Below are 20,831 nucleotides of genomic sequence, written 5' to 3'. Positions count from 1 at the left end.
TTCATCTTTCAAACCCTAACATGAAAATATGGTAGCAAGCACATCCATTGAGATGAAGAAGAAAAAAAAGGAGATGAAGAATGTTCAATTGGCTAGTAATGAAGCCTATCCACCTCCAAAATTCCAAGCTATACCCGAGATTGCATTGAAGGGAGATCCCTCAAGAGCCTTGTCATCAATTCCACCAAACATACTTATGATTCATGATAAAAATCATGATTTACATGTGAAATTAGTGAAATTGGAGATTATGAGTTGAGGGAAGCTTACAAAAAGTTGTGTGAAAATAGAGTATTGAAGGTTGAGAACGAAATTGTCACTGACAAAGGGTGAGTCTATGCCCTATATTTTCTTCATGATTTCAAAATTAAATGAATCAAGTCAATTTTGAGCTAGACTCATGACATGCAATTATGTTTAGAGAATGGAATAGTGAAGATTACCAAGGAGACCATCCATCAAGTCACATGGTATCCTACCCTAGATTGGGTGAAAACCATGCGATACCAAGCTAGGAACCTTATCGAAGAATAGACAAAGGCCAAGTTGAACAACCAAGGAAAGTCTATAGATGACATCATCAATCTTGCTATTGAATTTGTAGTCCCTGTAATTGGGCACAAATTCTACCATTTAAGCTGATTGAATAGTGTGCCCTGCATAGCAATGGACTAGGGGTGAAAGATTGTAAAGAAAGACCACAACTATGACCTTGCCAAGATACAACTAACACATTTAGCTAAGAATCTTGGACCAATTAGAAAGGCCAAAAATACTTCATTTAAGGTTGGATCACTCCTCATGTGTATAATTTTCTATGTGAAAAACACTTTTCCTACTTTTGGAGATGTTGTCTGGAGTCAAGATCGGCCTATGACACAACATATAAGTGTTTTTGTTCAACAACTAGGAGAAAATTTTTACAATATAATGAGTAGTTATTTTGATGAATTCAAGAAAAAGATGACCTGAAGAGAAGCATAATTCCTGTATCTCTAGTTGAGAAATACTACGATGATGTTTGTTTTCTTGTTGACACTGATTTTACCTATGTACAAGCTATAATATGTAGGGTAAAATGGTTAAGGCCATTTCCCTATGAGGTGAATATTGATGAAAAATTTGTAGCCATTACAACTTTATTGATAGAAGAAGTAGATGAGAAAGAAAAAAACATTTGGTAACTATAAAGAAGCCAAGACAAATATTACTATTGGTTTGAAGGTTGCTATCTTGGATAGGAAAAAGAAGAAAATGATGAAGAATCTTGAGAAGACTTAAGGTCAAGATGAAGAGAAGAATGTACCATTATAGATAACACAAGGTCAAGGTGAGGACCAATCTAATGATGAAGAAGAAAGTGAGGATGAAGAACAAGTTGCATAAAAGAAGGGTAAGGAGATAATAGTGTCCAAGGAAAAGGAAAAGAAACAAAAGAACATTACCATTGTCAAACCCATTATAAAGGAGAGCTTGAAGAAGCCTACTCCTTCTAGAAGTAGACCGAGGAAAAGGGCTACTACAACTGCAACTTTGGTCGAGACATTAAAGAAGAAAGAACAAGTGAAAGGGGCAAGCTCAGGAAAAACAATATAGATGCAAGCAAGGACTAAGCCAAGTCAACCTAGTAAGAAGCTGAAGAGGAGGCTAGTATTGTAGAAAGATGAAGAGGATGAAGAAAATATTGATTTAAATGATGTCAACCAATTCAAGGTGGATGTATACAAGCACCCAACCAATCTGGATGAGATTTTTTAGAACATTAAAAGAAGTGCATGTTTGTTAGGATTCAAATTTATTAAGTAAGAGAAACTGACTAAAAATGATAAAGGACACATAGAAGAAGCTATATTAGAAATGATAGAAACTTTCAAGATGACCCAATAGAAATTGGAAATCTCATACTAGAGGAACTATACAATAAAGTCAATGAACATTGGCAGTTTGCAATAACAACATAAAGGTAAATAAGAGAAGGGACTCTAGCCTAGGTGATGCCTGATCTAATACCCAAATAGAGAACAAAACTCAAAGAACAATATATGAATAGATTTGTTACCAAATATAGAGCATTTTCTATATTGAAAAATAAAATTGAAGAAGTCAAGTTCAGCATTGCACTTTAATTTAGAAAGTGATTTTGGATTATTACCAGACAAAGACTCAAATAGGGATGAAGGGACATCAGGAAAAATTGAGCTTGATAACAAAAAATATTTTGATGAGCCTGGAAGCTTGGAAGAGGCAATAAGGAAGAAAGTTGAGGACAGTGAATAGAAGGATGTTGTCACCATTGAGGACATACCAAAAGACACACAACTGAATGTAAATGTTTTGATAGAAGTATTGAGATAATGGGTGTTGCACACATTACATAATACTGTTATATTGTATTATTTTATTTTATTATGTAATGTTGTATCTAGGATAACCTAGATGGACATGCAACATGTAAAGATTCCAATGGGATATACCTAATGAGTTGTATTGTAACATTGTGATAATATTATGTTATAACATTTGAATGTAAAAAGACTCGTTGACTTTGCAACTTGTTGGTGCTCTTTCAAATTTTGAATTTGAATTTGAATTCATTCATGGTAGGCCCTAAGCCTCTGGACCCTCCACCCTACCCTGATTTGCAGATGGTGTTAACCTTGCACAGAGATTTGGAGGTCACGACAGACTGGTGTGGGGTCGAGGAGGTAGAGGGGAAGAATCTATCTGACCCTACTGTTTTGGGAAAAGGTGAAACTATTGGTTTCTTAGTGGAGAGTGGAAAAAAGATGATAGATGGGACCTTGGGAGGTTGGAAGAATTCTCTTGTGGGTTCCTAGGTGGTTAATGTTTCTAAGAAGGAACCTAAGATTGCTCACAATGCTAATGGGCCTGTGATCTCCCTCTCGAATGCTTGGGTGGACTGCATTACCTCTCACCTAAAATTTTGTGTGGTAGGGAGATTTGTGGCCTTTAGAACCATGATAGAGATGGTTCGTAAGTGGGTTAGCCAAAAATGGAAGATAAAGGGTAGTGTTGATATCTCTACAATGCTGAGTGGCCTCTTCTATTTTAAATTCTCTGTGGAGGAGGATTTTAATTTAATACTCTTCTAAACTTGGTATTATGGGAAGCATTGTCTTACACTAACAAGGTGACACTTGGGATTTGATGCTAGCATAGAACTTAATAAGCTAGCTCTAGTCTAGGTAAGGCTACTTGGATTACCACTAGAATTTTGGGATGAGAAGATCCTAAGGTGGATAGGGAATTCCTTTGGTCACTTTGTGACTACAGACAAGGTGACAATGCACAAATCTAGACTGGTGTATGCTAGATTCTATGTGAATATGGCATTAAATTGGGTTCTCTTGACTATGGTTACTCTAAAAACTAAATGGGGAAAGAAATACTAACCCATAAAGTATGAGAATGTAGGGATTTTCTATCAGAAGTGTGGACAATTTGGACATCTTATTGTTGACTGTAAAGCCCAACTGCAGAAAGAGAAACAAAAAGAAGGATCCCTAGGAATAGTAAAAGAGGTTGCTGGGGAACTTTTGGAAGTCCCAAGACTAGAGGAGGGGGTTACTAATTTACAAAATATGGAGGAAAACATGATTTAGAATACCCCTTCTAAGGGATTTAGGGGGCAGAGTGAACCTAAAGTAAGGGAATACCCATTTAGGGATTGAGGACATCCATTTAGATGTGAGATAGAGGAATTAATAAGTTCACCCCTGGGGGAACCTAAGGAAGGAGAAATGATAGAGGAAGGTGAAATAGTGGCACACCACTCTCTTCCTAGTTCGCTAGCAAGTCTGGGTGACAAGCACTTGCAAGAACATTTAGAGGTGGACTCTGTTGCCCAAGAATGAGTTTGCATTCCTCTAAGATTGATAAAAGCCTCCCCAATAGAAATTATTGCAAAAGTGATGGAAAGTTTAGTGAAAACTAAAAAGAAACTAAGTCCCACTTCACTACAAGAGGGTGATAATGGGGAATGGGAAGTTCAGAAAAGGAAGAAAGGGGGGGAAGAAACAAGATGTAGGAACTTGTGGGACAGTTGGAAGACCAACTAGCAGAGAAACCAAGACAAAACAAGCAGCAAGAGATGTGGCCAGTGGTAAGTAGCTTATATTGGAGATGGTAACAAGAGGTAAGAAATGAAATTCCTCTCTTGGAATCTAAGGGGGCTAAATAACCCCCATAAGCAATATGCTCTAAAGTAGTGTATATTTTAGGAAAAGGTTGATTGTGTGTTAGTTCAAGAAACAAAAATGTCTAGGGCTAATTTTGTTAGACTAGTAAGTCATGTCTAGCCAGGGGCTACCTTCATACATATGGATGCCGATGGAGGCTCAGGGGATATTGCAACCATGTGGAACCCATGCTCTATGACTAGGATTGAGATATGGAAGGAATTTTTTTTTATAATAACTGAGTTCCAAACTTCAAATAACAAGGTACAGAGAAATTAAACTTATGGAAAGCTAGAAATGATTATAGAAACCATGAAGGATAAATAGTTAATGTTTATGGGAGATTTTAATACCCCCCTCTATCACTTAGAAAAATTAGGGGGAAATAGAGACAACCCTAAAAGCTTGCAAGATCTTCATGATTTTATGGGAAGAATGGATTTAATTGATGTTGATTTAAGAGGGAACCCATTCATGTGGACTAATAATAGAAAAGGAAGAGATCTCATCGAAGTAAGACTAGATAGACTGATGGTGTTAGGGAATTGGAACCAGTTGGGTAATTCCCTTTTGGAGAATCTCACAAGAATTGCATCTGACCATTCTCCTTTAATTTTTCATTGGGTGGATGGTTTAAGAGGAGGACCGAAACTCTTTAGATATGAATTTATGTGGCAATCTCACCTAGAATTCAAAGATCGAATTCAAGAATGGTGGAATATAGGGATAGATGGTACTACTATGTATAGACTAATGCAAAAGTTAGATAATATAAGGAGGAATGTTAAGAGTTGGGCTAAATGTTCCTTTGGAGATTTGTTCAAAATTAAAGGAGAAGTGGAAGAAAAACTTAAAAAGCTACAAAAGGAGATTGTTGAGGGAAATAATTTGGATACTACTACTTAGGAAGAGGAAGAATATAGAAAAAAATGGAAGGAAATCATTTTAAGGGAGGAAGCTTTTTAGAAGCAAAGATCTAGGCTTCAATGGTTAATTGAGGGAAAAAGGAACACCACCTTCTTCCATAGGTCATCTTCCAGTCATAAAAGAAGAAACATGATCAACAAGTTGGAAGGAGAAGGGGGAAGAGAATATAAGGATCAAGAGGAGATGGGAAGACATGTAGTAGAGATTTTTTGCAAGGCTTATAAAAAGAATAATAGTATGGGAAATCAAGTTATTAGAAGAAGTTTGATAAATACGATCCCATAAGTGCTAGGAGATGTGGAAAATAATAGCATTCTAGGAAACATCACAGAAGAGGAAGTGAAAAGGGTTGTGTTTTCCATGAAAGCCTATAAGGCCTTAGGACTTGATGGTTTCCCCCTAAAGTTTTCCAGCAATTCTGGGAGGTAGTTAAAGGTGAACTGATATGGGCTACCAGAGATTTCTTCAAAATGGAGAAGTTGCTAAAAAGGATAAATAAGCCTCTGTAACATAGTGTATAAGATATTTGCAAAAGTGTTGGTCAACATGATTAATCCTTTCCTTGAGAGCATCATACGAACACCATAGAAGGGGTTTGTGTCAAGTAGACAAATCCTAGATGTAGTGATTACTACTCATGAAATCATACATTCTATGGAAAGGAATAAAAAACCTTGTATGGCTTTCAAATTGGATATCTCTAAGGCATATGATAAGCTAAAGTGGGACTTCCTATATGGTTTGCTTGAAAGAGTGGGGTTTAATGGTAGAGTCATAAATCTTATCAAGATGATGGTGGGGATAGTCCAGTATGTGGTCCTTCTAAATGGCTCTCCTTGGGGTAATTTTGATGCGAAAAGAGGACTAAGACAGGGGAACCCACTATCTCCTTACCTTTTTATTATGTTGGAGGAGGTGTTGGGGAGATCATTTTCTAAATTGGCTAATACAAGATGTGTTAAAGGAATAAAACCTGTAACTACTATTGATAATAAAGTGTTAAAACAATTTGTGGATGGTACATTTCTATTTGGTGAATCCTCTATTATGGAAGTTGAGGCATGGAAGAGTATACTTAGAAATTATGAATATAGTTCAAGGCAAAAAATAAATTACTCTAAAAGTAAGCTTAATTTTTTTAACACTGAGGATATTATGCAGAGGAGGATAAGGAACGTATTAGGCTGTTAGTTAGCCAACCTCCTAGATACCTATCTTGGACTATTGTTAACCACTAAGGAGGTGACCAATCAGTTTTGGAATACTATTGTTGAAAGAATCCAAAAGAAGTTGATAGGATGGAAAGGGAAGATTCTAAGTAATGCTGGTAAACTACAGTTACTCTACGGCTCTCTAGGGCATTCCAATCTATTTCTTGTCCCTTTTTAAAATTAACCAGAACATGGTTGACAAAATAGAGAGAATACAGAGGAAATTCCTTTGGTTAGGAATGGAAGACAAGAACAAATTAAACCTAGTCAAATGGGAGGAGGTTTGTAAACCAAAGGAGAGGGGGCTATTGGGAGTTAGAAGACTTTGAGACCTAAATAAGGCTCTCCTTGTGAAAGTTGGATGGAGACTGGGAGAATATAATACTAATTGGAGCAATATCATGAAAGCTAAATTTCTCTCAAACTCCCTTTTCACCCATAATCTTTTTAATAATGATCTCCCAGGAGGTTCCAAAATTTGGATGAATATTATTAGGAGTAGAGGTCTGCTAAGGGAAGGGGTAAGATAGATTATGGGAAATGGGCATAACATCAGGTTCTGGGAGGATAACTAGATGGGAGGGAAACTGCTAGTTTAGAGTAAATTTAGAAGCCTAATGGAGAAATTGAAGGAGAAAATGGGACCGAGAGTGGTGGAATATATTGATCTGGGAAGAAGGTGAAAGAAATTGCAAAATGATACGTATTCCCAAGAGGATATTCAATTTCTTAAAGAACTGGAAGAATTGATGGAAGCACAAATAATTCCAATCCTAATACAAAAGGATAAAGTGGTATGGGACTTAACTCCTAGTGGCAATTTTACAATCAAATCAGCTTACAAACATCTATGGAGCAAAGACTTGTACTCCCTAATATGGCATAAATTTTGGATAAGTAATCTCCTTCCCCAAATCAATTTTTTTTGGTGGACTATTCAACATGGTAAAATTCTAACATTGGACAATTTGAAAAAAAGGGTTTTTTTTATACCAAATAGATATTATCTTTGCAAAGAATAAGAGGATAATATCTCACACCTATTCCTAAAATTCCCTTATACTTTATAGATTCGAGAGCTAGTTTAGGAGAAATTGGGACTATGTTGGGTGTTGAAGGATAACTTAAGTCAATTTGTTGAAAACTGGGACTACCCCTTCTATCACCTTAAGCTAATACTCCTATGGAAAAGTGTCCCACCATATATTTGTTGGCATATCTAGAAAGAAAGAAACAATAGAATCTTTTGGGAGGAGGAAAAACTGGAGGAGGTAGTCATGGGAATTATACAAAAATTCCTAAAGGAAAATATAATGATTGCCAAATGTAAGCTACCAAAGGAAGAACTAGGTAGACAAGAAAGCCAAATAGCAGAAAGATCGGGTATCCAAGGGGGTTTTAACCATTTTGATAACTCCAAGGTTTTAAAGAGACAACAAACAAGATGGAAACCACCAACTTTAACATAGCTTAAGCTAAATTTTGATGGTGCTACCAAAGGGGTTATAGGAGCAATGGGTGGAGTACTGAAGAATGGAAGTAGCAAAGCATTGCTAGTCTATTCTAGGAATGTTGGAGGAGGAAGTAATAATTTGGCTGAAGCAATGGCTTTGCTTTGGGGTCTAGAATTGATAAGGGAAATGCAGATAAAGGAAATTACTATAGAAGGTGATTCCAAATTAATCCTTGATTTGGTGAAGGGAGTTTCCAAACCAGGTTAGAATATCCAAAATGTTATCATGGATATAAGACATATCATAGACTAGATGGAGAAAGTCCAGTTGTAGCATATTTATAGAGAAGGAAATATGGTGGCGGATGCGGCTACTACCATGGGATTTGAAGTAAAGGAATTGACATGTTGGAGAAACATAGAAAGTCGAGAGGAGGAAATTAAGGCCTTGATCGGCAAGGAAAAGGAGAGTAGAAAAAGTTAAGTATGGTTAGGCAAATAAAGTTCAATGCCAATTTTGGTAACATTATACCTAGGAAGATGAAATTTGCTAAGTTTAATATAAAGTTTAAGGGGAAGCTGATGAGATAGCATTGTAATGATTATATAATAAATGAAGGTGATTTGAGGTGGTAGTTATATCACCATTATGGTAACATAAAGTGAAATTTGAATTCCTTCCTTTTTAAAAGTAGGAAAAATTTCAGTACCAAGGTTGTTAGTGAATTCAAGGATATTAGAATAATGATGCTAAGTACATGTGAATCCCATCATAAAATTGATTGGGATCTTGAAGCATCTGTAAAATTGGTTTGGGAGATGATTAAAACCCCTATAGGTGTTATTTGTATCATTGTTGTGCTATTGGTGATTAATATTCACAAGAAGCCTAATGGCAAGGAAGTTAAAATGTGAATTATTGAGGAAATTAGTGGGGAAGAAATGGGTGGAGACATGAATAGCTTGGAACCATCAAAGGTTAAAAATTTTAAAGATAGAATGGTAACCTAGTTTCTATTAAAGGAGGGGGGATATCTTTCCTATATGTAGGCGATGGTGGGATATGATGAAAATTGTGCACTCCAATTTGTGAATGGGTGGAATGATCGCAAAGTTACTATAAATGGCATTACATTCCGAGTTAATGAGGAAGTAATCATAATGGCCACTAGGCTATCCATGAAGGGGAAAAAAAGGAGGAAGGTCACGCAAATGGTGGACAAGGCTAGTATGATCAATTTTTCCATGGAAGATGAAGAACCAATGCATTATAGGGGAGGATTTAGGAGGGATAAGCTATCGGCTTCGTGGGATGATGTCTACTTGGTGATCATGAAATACCTTATGCTTGAAGGTAGGTTTGGAGTTTACTATCAGTATCACTTTCCCTTGCTCAACCATTTTAGAAATAGGGATTTCATTTCTATTCCATTTTTTCTTTTACATTCTGTGGAGGATATGGTTATTGATGTAAGGGAAAAAAGGAGTGAGGGTCAAAATTTTACCGTTATCCACCAAGGCCTTATTTTAAGACTATATCAGTTCCATCTTTCCCTCTGCCCCCCTTGGGTTATAGTGGTTGACAACCAACACCACCACTAGAATTCCCCCCCGAGTACTAGCACAGGTACCAAAATCTACACCTCGTGCCCCTCCCCTAGTGGAGATGATAAGTAAAAGAAAAAATCAGAGTCATCCATTGAACAAAAGGGTTGTAAAAAAATTAAGGTTGAAAAAGTAGTGGAGGTGGAAATTGAGGATTTGGGAGAGGAGGGAGGAGGAAAGGGTAGGAGAAGGTCAGGAAGGCTTGCTAAAACCCAAGCTAGGTATAAGCAAAAGTCCAAAAGATATAGGGTGGAAGAGGAGGAAGAGGAGAATTTCTTTGACTCCAAGAGAGAAAAAGAGGAAGGGAAAAAATAAAAAAGTGAAAACTTGGTGGATAATACTCAGGTGTTTGCTGGTAATACATAGGTGTTGGCTGGTAAAGACATTACCACTGAGACTCATGTGCCAGCCACCTTCACCCTCCAACCCATTAATTTCTATGAAGATAGTAACAAAGTGGACACTTCCCCCATCACAATTTCCTCTCTAGTAAAGGAAAAATGTAATGTTATTACTAACCCTCAAGTTTTGTAGGATGAAAATCAATTGACAAAGACTTATGAGGGGACTAGAAAGGTTGATAAAGAAAACAAAGAAAAAGAAGATGAACAAAATGAAAAGACTGCACATCTAGAAACAAGAGTCAAAACCTTGGAGGAGGGATTCTACACTTTCTCTAAATTTGCATTGAAGTCACTCATGCAGCTGGTGACACCCTCCAATTGTTGGCATAGGTGAAGGATGAATCGGGGATGAACATGGAAGATAATAAGCTCCTCTATAAGTTTTTTGCTAAGGACTGGGTTCAGGTTCTTCTGGTCAGGAAAGGAAAGGAAAAAAATGAGAAATAATTTGGCTATTTTTGGGGGATCTAAAGTTCCTAGTTTCTTTTGATTTTTGCTGCTACCTAGTTTGCTGGTTTACAGCTGTTACTAAGACTTGGGTTGACCTATTTGAGCCAAAAAAAATTTATTCACTTTGTAGTTTTTTTAGTAGTTTAGTTTAGATGTTTCTATTAATGGTTGTGTGTTGTTTATGAGTTGGGTTGGCTAACTTTTGCCAATAATGTTTATTCTGAATAACCTTTGTTGGTTTGATAGACTTGCTTACCTCTTGCTAGAGTTTTTTGGTTAGTATAGTTTATGTGGCTGTGTACCTCCTATTACATTTGTAGGTGTTTTCTGATAGTGCGTTGATTACCAAATTTCTTTTTGTAGGGGCTGACCCCCTTGTTTTGGTTGCTTTATATTTTAAAAACATTGTGATAATATTTCATGTAAATATTTTAGTATTGAGGGAAAAAATTAAATTCCAATATTAAATATGGGCTAAATGGGTTAGGTAGCACATGGTTTTAGCACATGGTTTATGTAATACCACTTGGTGATTTTGTGGGACTTGCTACTATGTAAGCATCCACAAGGGTAGTTGTTGTGTGAGAAAGACAGAAGGCAAAAAAGGAAAGAGTCAAGTGGGACAAGGCTTGACAAGTTAGCCAAGGGAGAATTTGTAAAGGTTAAAAGCATGGCATGGAATGTGTGGACTCATGCTTGTTCACATGGATTTCTTGGTAGTGGATATGACTTTGAAAGCTTCCATGGTTGTATTGCAATGGTGTTTTTTTTTTAATAATACATGGTGATGCATGTTTTTAGAGCTGAGTTTTTCTCTCAATGAGGGTTTCCCAGAGTTTATCTCATGTCACCTTTTTTGTGGGTATGTTGTCTATTCTCTTGCATGTGGATTTTAATTAAATATTTATTTTAGATCTATTATGGGTTATGTGGAAACAATTATGTTTTTTCTTGCAAGTTTCCTTAGAAGTGGTATCAAAGCTATGGTTTTATTATTGTAACCCTAGATTAAATTAATGGGAATGCATTAGAGGATAAAAGAAAGGGAAAGATATATGAGTTGTTCATTGCAGATCTGAGGGTTTTGGGTTTACTATTATGATGAGATATTGGTAGAGTTTTGGGCATGTGAAATTATTGGTCAAATTTTTTTTTGGATGTTTCATTTAAATTAAGGTTTTAGGGGGAGCTTGTAGAAATGACCTCCTAGGTAAAAATAGACCTCACCATTGGATTCGGGTCAATGTTTTCATAAATTTTGATATATAATATGCCCTAGTTTGGCCATGTTCAAATGAAATGAAAGAGTTTTTTTAGTTTCAGCCCGTGATGACCGTCAAATTTAATCCTGGTAGAATTTTTGTCACAAAAAAAATCGTAGTGAAAATGGTAAAAAGACTATATTAGTATAATGGTCATAACTTTCTATCAGGATATCAAATTTTAGACTTCTTATAGGCATTGGAAAGCTAATTTAGAGCACTACAACTTGGTGTAGGTTTGGTTTTATGATTTTAATATTTTTTTTGAAGTTTTAAGATCCTAAAAATCAGATGTTATTCATTTAAAGCATAGATTATGGCATAACTTGGGCATATAGAGTCAAATTTTGGACTTCGAGTAGTCCACAGAAAGATCTTGGAGAGCTTTACACATTTTAGATTTGGTGCATGTTTGATATGGTTTTTTTAGTGTTATATTGATCTAAATAGTTTATGGTAGCATTGTGAGTTTATGACATTATATGATGGAGATTTAAGATTTGATGTTATTGTATACTCGGTTCATATTTTAGATTGGTCTCATGATGTTATGGTTATTAGTGTTTGGTTTGGATATGTATGATGACTTGTTGGGTCTACAAATTGTGCAGTGTTGTAAGTGGTCTATACTTACAAGTTACATTTATGGCGTGGATATGGGTTGTCTTTGCCCATTGATCTTTCATTATTGATACATATTCAGATTGTTGGCTTGTATTTGGGTTGTCTATGTCATAAGTCATATGATTTGGTAATTTTTATTCATGTAGAAGGGATGAGATGTTGTTACAAGGTATAGTCATGGTGGAGGATTATGGTTGACTATTTTATGTTGACATGTTGGACATATTGAGAGTTAGATGCTCAATTCATGGATGTGATCATGGTGCCATGGATTTTGATATGACATAATTGGATATACAGGTACATCCTTGATGTTCATTGGCTTGGATTCTTGATTTGGTTATGGTGGTATATCTTCTTGGTTGAGGATCATGGTTTATTTTTTTTCTTGAGGAGCTCATGATGTGCAGTTTCAGTTCTTTGATGGTTTGATGCATTGGTTGATTCTCATGGTTAGAGGATGGTTTTTCATCATGATGTCATGGATAGCTTGGATACATAGTTTAGTGGGAGCTTGTGATAGTGATCAGGTGGTAGTATATGATTAGTTCCTCATTTGGTTTTTATCTTCTTAGGTTTGGAGATCTTGGTGTTCACTTGGTATTGACACTTTAGTTGTGTGAGTGTAGACCTAGAGGATCTTCATGTAGGAGATGGATTTTATGATGCCATAGGTGACTTGGTACCATGGTTGAGTGAGATTTTTTTTGGCATTGATATATTTATTGAGTGTTTGCAGATGTTGGAGGTTTGTCTTAGATCTTGTTGTTACATAAACATCTTTAATATTTTCATGGTGCACTTGTTATCTTTATGGTGTGTGGAGATGATTCTTCATAGTATGTGGAGATGGTTATCTTCATGGTATGTGGAGATGGTTGCATCTTGAGGACTAATTGGGTTCTTGGTAAAGGTGTGGTTTATGCTTTCATTTGACATGTTATCTTTGGTGTGAGGATGATTTCATTATTATGTCATGGTATACTCTTGATACACATTTAGAGTTTTAACATGTTATAGTATGTTCATATGGAGCATGTTATCTCTTTGGTTAAGATGGTTAGATCATGTTCTCATGTTTATGTTCCTAAGGCCATGGTTGAAACTTTGACAATGATCTTGGTTTAGTTTCTTGGTATTGAGTACATTGATCATAAGCTGGATACTTCATCATATTTCTATGTTGCATTTGGAGTTGGCATGGATTGATTGGTTACAGGTGCTCATGAATTATTAGAGATGGTGGTGATGCTGATTTCTCTTGGATTAGAAAAGTATTTGTTGGAACAATTGCTTGGTTTCAATAAGAAGTCCGAAGGGCATTCGCCTAATATGGATTTGAGAGGAGATTATTCTTAGATGAGTGTTAGTTGGAGACTTGGGTATCTTGATAAGCATTTTCATTCCCCACTCTTGGTCTACTCGATAGTTTTCTACTTGAGAGGTATAGCCCATTGTTTATCTCAAGTGCATTATTTTGATGCTTGTCTTTCATGGATATGGATCTTGAGCTATGGTACATGAGTTAGTTCTAGAGGGTTCATTTGAGAGATGGTTTAACATTAATTATCTTCATTTACATATGTTGTTATGCTGGTTGAGTTTGGGAGATGGTTTTATATTGAGAATATTCCTTGGATTAGGAATGGTTTTTGAGTTTGATCTTCTTGTGAGAGACTTACATCCATAATCATTTCTATGGTATGGTTTGGGTGTTGTTGAGGCTTCTTGTTGGAGTTTTATGAAGGAGATCATACTTGCATAGTTGACATCTAGAGGTGCATGTAGAAGGACATGATACATGTTATGATTTGCATGGTTTCTCTTTGGTATTGGTTATCTTCCTAGATGTTCATTTTCACTTACATTGTATTTGAGATTGGTTAGAGATTGTGATCACTAGTCTGTGCTCATGTATGTCCTGTGAGAGATGACATGGTTATTCCTTTATCTCTTTCCTCTGTTAGTTGTGCAAAACTTGAGAGTGTTGGAGACTTCTTATGAGAGTTGTTCTTCTAGGTTATTAGTTTATGTATTGTGGATGTCCTTGAGACTACATGGACTCACTTCATTGAGATGTTGTGAGTGGACTAGTTATAGATTTGACATTATCTTTTACAGTAGGAACTTCTTGGTATATATGTGGGAGGTATTTCTCTTGAGGCTTGTGATTGTAGGTTACATATTGGATATGTTGATGATGTGAGATTCAATTGGTATACCTTTGGAGGTATGGATAGTTGGATGGGTTTGGCACTTGCTATGGGTGCTATTTCAACTATGAATATTTTGACAGCTATGGATATATGTGATTACCTTTGGATTAAGTTTTTTTGCTTGACATTTTAGTTGGTACAGGATTTTATGATCTTCTAATGTGATAGGTTGGGTGGCTTTCTCTTTGGATGGCTTCTATGTATGTCCAGTGGTAGTGGCATAATAGAAGGTGGCTTCATTCATGTTCCAGATGTTGGATACTTTAATTTTTTTGTGGGTACCAGGATGAAGGACTTGGTGTACTTTGATCTATTATGGTGGATGTCGTAGGAGGGATTGTTCCCTTTTTCATTTATGTGGCTACAAATTGACCCTATGCAATGTCTATGACAAGTGGGAGATTGTTGAGATAATGGGTGTTGCACACATTGCATAATATTTTTATATTGTATAATTTTATTTTATTATATAATGTGGTATCTAGGATAATCTAGATGGACATGCAAAATATAAAGATTCCCATGGGATATACTTGATGAGTTGTATTCTAACATTGTGATAATATTTCATGTTTTTATTTAATATTGAGGAAAATAATTAAATTTCTAATATTAAATATGGGGTAAATGGGTTAGGTAGCACATGGTTTTAGCACATGGTTTATGTAATACCACTTGGTGGTTTTGTGGGACTTGCTACTATATAAGTAGCCACAAAGGTAGTTATTGTGTGAGAAAGACAGAAGGCAAAAAAAGTAAGATTCAAGAGGGACAAGGCTTGACAGGATAGCCAAGGGAGCATTTGTGAAGGTTGGAAGCATGGCATGGGATGTGCAAATTCATGCTCGTTCACATGAATTGCTTGGTACTGGCTATGGATTTGAAAGCTTCCATGGTTGTATTGCAATGGTATTTTTGTTGAATAATACATTGTGATTGATGCTTTTGGAGGCTAGGTTTTTCCCTCAATGAGGGTTTCCCAGGGTATATCTTGTGTCACCTCTTTTGTGGGTATGTTGTCTATTCTCTTGCATGTGGATTTTAATTACATATTTATTTTAGATCTATTATGGGTTATGTGAAAATAGTTATAATCTTTTTTGCAAGTTTCCTTACAAGAAGAAGAGCTTAAAAGTGATGCACTTACAAAGGTAACTGTTCTTACTCACCTCTCCCATGCATGAATCCTATTCTCATTCAAATTCAAGATTATCCAAACGTAGAGAGTGTAGTGCCTCTCCCATTTGAATTCTATAAGTCATCTTGATGGATGCAACCTTGTTGATCTTTCATTGTGATGGATCATGATTGGGACCATGAGTGGTCTACACCCTTGACGTGAGTTGGATTTATGTTCTATATCAATTGCTTTGATTATGCTTATGGATGATTTATGAGATTATGATGTGATTGATGGTTCACTGAGGTTTGTGCTAGTGGTTACCAGGATCAATGTGGTATCATGATGTTGTTCTTTGATTACCTTGAGGTGTGTGCAGAGATTGCACTATGTATTATTACCATGCTACATTGGACTAGGTTCCTGTATCAATGGTTAGCCATGTTTATGACTGTGGTTGCTTATATGTCTTAAATGCCTTTTCATGTTGTTGAAACAACTATTATTAATACTTAAATAATTAGAGATGGATCATCCATGTTGGATTCATTGGTTATGTGCTATGGATATTTACTTTGTTATGTTTTGATCTGAGAGATATTTTTTACTTATGTTATGTTTTACATTTTTGACGACCTGGGGGTCAGATGTTATACTTTGATTTCAATATCATAGATATTAGACTACTATTTTGTTCAGTTAATCATATTGCATGATGATGCCATTTTGAGATGATAGTGTGTTTTATGATGATATATGGTTATTCGATATTTGGACATATCTCTGATTATGTTATGTGATGGATTTAATGCTATGGTTATTTACTTCATTCTTGCATTGTTATGCTTTATTCAAATGTGAGTGATGTAAATGGATTATTTAAGTATAATTGTATAAATGGTTAAATTATTTATTTAATACCTTTATTGCTTCGGCTATGTTATTATATGCAATTGCACTTGATCGTTTTGTTTAGTGTACAAGATTTATATCCTTGGTAGTGGCATATGAAGTTAGTGATTCAGCCATTCTTATTTTAACAATGTCGTCTCTGTATGGTCGACATATCCTTAATTTAATTATTTAATTAAACCTTTCGGTGATTATTAAATTCGAACTCATTTGCATTATGTCATTAGACTAGTGAGCATGTTTGTGCATTTAGAGTTTTGCATTCTTGCAAAAGTTGTTAAGGAAATTTCTGTGTTATTGAATTTTTTATCTTTTTAATTGATTTATTTTAATTTCTACCAACCTTTCCATAGATGAATTCCTATTTCTAGGAATAACCTATTTTTGTATGGGTTGATTTGGGGTTTAACTAAGTTGGTTGGTTATTTACCCTAATCGATTATTCACCCTAAAAGTGAATAAATATTACTTCTCACTTTTGAATTAGAAAGTTGGAGAGTAAAACCCAAAAATCCTCTTAATGAGGATTTACTGTTTTGTTCATTGTGGGAGCTACGGGTGTGGGATTGTCATAAGGTTGAGCTTGTTCGATCCAACTCAAGGAGACCTTGGATTGCCATGATTTCTGGCTACTTTTGCGGGGTTTTTATTTTATGGTTTAGATTCCTATTTTTCCCTATTGGCTGTGAGGTAGGGCTTTCCCATTTTATTTTTCCTACTCTGTTTGAGCTTCTATTTTTGGTAGCCATTTGAGGCTAAGAACTAGTGTTCCCCTTCATTTATGTTTGCTAGTTCTGCCCAGTTGGTTAGGTATGAACATTTTCCTTATTTTTTAGATAAGCGTTTGGGGTTTTGTGACATTCTAATGGCCATTTTTGCATACGATGTTTGAACTCAAATTTTATTAGATTTTTGAGGGTTTTTGTGCCCAAAGACCAAATGGGTTTCAATTTCAAAGTTTTCCAAATTTTTGGGTTTTTACCTTTTTTTGCATGTCGCCCAACTTTCTAGGGTTTTCTTGGCATGATGTTGGTCATGGACTTGGACTATCCATAGGATGTTAGTCAAACTATTGTTTCACTTTTATGGTTGCATTGGGATGTGCATCACATCCGTACTCCAAACTTTGTGTTCGGTAGACTAATTTTATACTTGTTGTTATGGTGCCTTTGGACCTTTGTTATTGTTTCATGGACACTAGGATTCATGTAGAATCCATACTCTCAGATTGAGGTTGGTTGAGTGAGTTCATGATGTTTGGTCTTGTTGTATCATTAGGATTTATGTAGAATCCATACTCCCAGATTGAGGTCATTGAGTAATTTCATGATGTATGGTTTTATTTCTCTTTGGGATTCATGTATAATATATCCTCCCAAGTTGTTTTTGGTTGAGTGATCTTTTGCAATGTTCTCATCCAGTCCTTGTTTGATGATCTTCATGATGGTGGTGTGCCACACACAAGTATGTTTGTGTACATTTGTTGAGTGACTTGTGAGGCCCGATCTTCCATGGGTTTGTCGAAAGTTATGATCATTTGGGGCTGGGTTGGAAATTTACATGCCTATGGAAACTCATCATTGGATGAGCATGGGTAGGGTAAGGTAGCATATGGAGGGGGTTTCTTTTCTGCAACCTGGTGCCTATTTCTCAAGGGTTGGTGTGCAAAAGTTTTAATTAAGTGATAACTAAATAAAATGTGTGAGTGATAATAAAATGTATGTGCTTGAGCCTTACCATTGAGGGAGGTGAATTAGCATGATCCAATCTTGGGCTTGTCGATGCCAAGTGACTTTCCATGATGTCAACCCCTACTTAGTAGCCCATTGAGTTTTTGATCAGGACCTGTAGTTTATGCATTGTCTTTATCTTGGTTTCATTCATCATACTATTTGGCATGAGAGTTAGCCTTGGACATTGTGCTTTATGTGTGTTTGTGGTTGGATCATTATCTCCATCACCATGATGGGTGTGGGCTTTCAGGTTCCATGTGGTTGGCAGGTCTAGCTACTCATACCATTATTGGGGACCGGTGTACAGAGATGGGCTTTTTTCCTAGTGCAACCATTGTTGGATGCTCTTACTTGATGCTATAGTTACAAGGTATTCTTTCTTGTGATTTATGTTTCCATTGGAATGCTTGTGTAGGGCCCATTTTCCGTTGCACCAAAAGCCATGACTGTTAGTGAACATGGAACACCACATAATTAACCACCTGTGGGTAGGGGAGCGCGTCGCATCACCCAACAATCTCCCCCTTGACGCGCATACCAGGTGCTTACATGGGTCGAGAAGGAACCGGGGAGATTTGAACCCATGACCAAGCCAAAACCAGGCTCTGATACCAATTGTAGGGCCCATTTTCCGTTGCACCAAAAGCCATGACTGTTAGTGAACATGGAACACCACATAATTAACCACCTGTGGGCAGGGGAGCGCATCGCATCACCCAACAGCTTGGGTATCAGGTTTAGATGATGTTAGTTTATTTTATGCATTCCCATATTATTATGTTTAGCATAAGATTAGATGATGTGAATTGCTTTATTAGCATATCTATTGCTTATTGGTTTAGCATGTTAGATTTCCTATTCGTATGATGTTAGCATATGATAGATAATGTGGTTGATTTATTGGATTATCTAATGCTTCACTTTTAGTATGTTATATTTCCCTTAAACTTATGTTGTAGCACATCTTAGTGGTGATGTTCTCATAAGATAACAATGATGATCTCGTCGGTAGTTTGGGATGTTACGTGTGGGGGATGGCTAGGATCCATGATGGTCTTATGATGCTATTGACAATTGGGAGGAACTGCATATTTAGTTTTTATGTACTAGTCATTATGATGTTATTTTCATTTACTGCAATGTTGCTTTCAATACTCTATGATGCTTCCCTTTTGTTCTTTTCCTTTGCTATATGATTAGATGGTTAGATGTTATTTCCAGCTTTTTGTCTTTCAATTGTTGTTTGAGTGTTCTTGCCTTGAAGTGTGGATCCAGTACTCCCTAGTGTGGAGGAACTTCATTCTTAGCTTTCTTATCTTCCTTATCTATTTTTTTGTTTTCTTTGTCTGGCGTGCTGACTTGAGACCTTGCGCAAAATTGTACTTTCTCACATGAGACTGCAAGTCCTTGCATTGTGTAGTAGGATTCTTTGTGTGGCATGGCACTTTCTCACATGAAACCCTATACCAGTCTTGAGGTGTTTTGGTTGTACTGTCAAACAATTCTTTGTGCCATTGTGCACATCTTCGCATGGAAAGGTATTTATTTGCATAGCATGATGCACTTCTTCGCGCAAAAATCTAGGAGAGGTAAGTTCTCGCACAAAAAATAGGAGGTGTCTCCATTGGTTTTCGGGTGTCATTTTTTTGGTGAATCTAGTACCCTTTTGGTTTACTTAAATTACCATGCTCTGAAAAATCTTAGATTCCTTTTTTTGTTGTTGTTTGGCTTTCCGTTTCTTGTTGTATGTTAATTTGGGTAGTGGAATTTGGAGATTTGTTGGATGCCAAGATGGTGGTTAAGTCTTCCATTGCAATCTTTGTGTTCTGTGTATGTTGCTTTCATGTGCACTCATTCTTGTAAAAGAAAAATATCTTGGCTTGTATTTCATCCTTGTTCCAAGGATCTCTGGGCAAGGCATTACAGAGAGTGTGTCAACTATAAGTACTATACTATTAGACATCTCTATGATTCCTACTTACACAATTGATGTGAACTCAAAGGAAGCCACTCCAATGATTACTATTTATAATTCCACTACCGAGGCCACAATTATTATTAATATAGAGAAAGAAGAAGAAAACATAAAAGTGCAAGTAGATCAATTTTTTGAGATTACCTCAAGAACTCATGATGAGGGAACAAAGGAGGTTGTGCAAACAAGGATTGAGGAGACAAATGAGCCTAAAGAACAAGAGACCATTCAAGCATTAGTGCAATTTCCAAGTGCAAATCAACCTACACAAGATGGAGACAAACATGATGTCACAATTGAACAATTGGTTATTTTTACCCAATTTGAAATAGTTTTAGTGAATATTGATAGTAGTCATGCACAAGACGTACAAAGATCGAACACAAATGTCTCAACATTGCAACTAGTATTACTGAGTTGCAACGCTCCTAAGAAGAAGTCCTTAAAGAAGAAGGCAAAGTCACCTAAATATTGTATTACATTAGATGAGGTAATAATGCTTCTCAAATATGATCCTGAAAAATATTACTTTTGAACGAATGCAAATCTTGCAAGAGGCATTGAAGAGGAAATCTAAGCAAGAAGAGATGAGAAGGGAACATCAACAGAATAAGGTACTACATGAGATAAAAGATATTTTTGTTGATGCCTTTGATATTCAAGTTATTCATGAGGATGCACCAATAATAAATCAATTAATTCACATTGTTGAAAAAGTCAATAGTGAAGATATAGAGGCC

The sequence above is a fragment of the Cupressus sempervirens genome, chromosome 4 (genome assembly GCF_028749045.1).
Source record: "Cupressus sempervirens isolate cs-2001-9-10 chromosome 4, ASM2874904v1, whole genome shotgun sequence".
Taxonomy (NCBI): Eukaryota; Viridiplantae; Streptophyta; class Pinopsida; order Cupressales; family Cupressaceae; genus Cupressus; species Cupressus sempervirens.
This window is presented reverse-complemented; position numbering follows the sequence as displayed.